Consider the following 1768-nt stretch of genomic DNA (forward strand, 5'->3'; position numbering starts at 1 on the left):
AAAATTGTTTGGTCCCAAAGCTCCAAGTCAAATGGACCAAAATGCATTTGAATAACTCCTTTGAGGATACATCTGCAGTTCCACAATGTACAGATGGTTCAAGCTATGTGGGCAATTGGACATGAGAGAAATCCTATAAAATTGATAACAATTACACTTAACACAATTATTAATTCCAATTACTTTCTTAACAATAGATAATTACTATAATTTATATTGAAACAGCTGTGGGAAAAGAGAAGGCAAAGAGAAGCTCTGTAGAACAATTTTGTTAAGCTGTAAAATAAATATGTAGACAAATAGCTCCAGTCCAAGGTGCTTGAGTACTGATCAATGCCCGGGGAGTCTGCAGCACTGAGGGCTTCCTCTTCATGGTAGTGGATATGTTGTTTATAACCCTTGCTTCACAGTTCTCAGTGACAAGTTTGATGAGTACTGTTGCTCCTGGTTGATTTGATCATGTGGCTTTGGCTCCTGTGTTGCTGCTTTTGCACTTCTCATTTTAGAACAAGAAAATATCTTACATGTCAGGGTTGTCTATTGTACAGCCTTTTGGGTACCTGCTGATGAAATATCCTCTGTCACCTGAGACAGCCTTGGCATTGCTGCAAGCCCTGTGAAGCAAAGGTGCTGGAGAGCTGCTGAGACGGGCTCACTGTCCCTGCTGGGAGCTGCTCATTCATCCCCATGCAGGCACAGCTCAGTCCTAGGCATTTTCCAGCCTAGCTCTTGATGACGAGTTCCTCAGCTGAGTACGCTCGGGCCACACGAGGCATTTCTTCCTTGGTCTTTTGATGCTTTCAGATTCATCTATTGGCCAAATGCAGGAACAGCAACAGTGGCTTTTACCTCCTCTCAAATAGTCTGGGAAGAGCCTAGCACATCTGCAAGATCTTCAGCTGTATATTGCACCACATGGGCAAAAGCTGCTAGCAGGCAGCACAGGGAGTTTGGCAGGATGTCTGACACTGAGCCTCATCTCCCTTCCAGTTCATTTGCCTTGTTGGGCCTACCAGAGCGTGGGGTGCTCCTGCCCAGGGAACACTGGGTTTCCACTGCAGCTGAGCTTCAGTCTTCCCCGTTTCTTTGATGACTCAAGCTTCTGCCAGCAAGTTACATTATGTTCTCTGTCACACTGCAAAAAGGAAGTACACGTGCGGTGTTATAAAGCTTTTGCCAGCTTGTAGGCAAGCGCTAAGGATGTGCAGTCAGTCATATCAGCTGTGATGCTGATGTCTTCCAGTTGTATTTGCAGACCTACCCAGACACTGATGCTTTATCATAGCTTTGTTCTCTACTGTCAGAAGCATTGCACTGCAAATTTTCCAGCTTAGCTGGCATATGTGATGTAAATCTTCACTTGTGTGGCTGCAAAATTACTCAGTATCTCTGAAATTGCTTATTAGCTCATGCTGGGAGATGATGCAAGATGTCAGCAGGTCTGAGTGTGCATAGAACCATGGGGTGAATAGCAACTCAGAAAAATTTGGCAATGTGAATTTTGCTGCAGGTAGATAACACAGGCCTGATATCCAGCAGCTAAATACATTTGCCATCAAGTTTAGCTTACTATGTAGCGTTAATTCCTCTTGCAGAGTGGTTTTGCTCTGTGTCCTGCTTGAGTCCCTTCAAGAGGCAGCACTGCAGGAAAAAGCGGCCACCTGAGCCAGCTGTTCTGTGAGCTGAGGACTGAGCTTATTTTCCAGAGGAAACTCCTTGGTGTGTGGACTGGTCTAAGTGTGATGCTAGCAGCACTGCAGGTATGTAA

The sequence above is a fragment of the Empidonax traillii genome, unplaced genomic scaffold (assembly GCF_003031625.1).
Source record: "Empidonax traillii isolate 1590-97213 ecotype Southwest subspecies unplaced genomic scaffold, ASM303162v1 scaffold21:size2437335, whole genome shotgun sequence".
NCBI classification, from domain to species: Eukaryota; Metazoa; Chordata; class Aves; order Passeriformes; family Tyrannidae; genus Empidonax; species Empidonax traillii.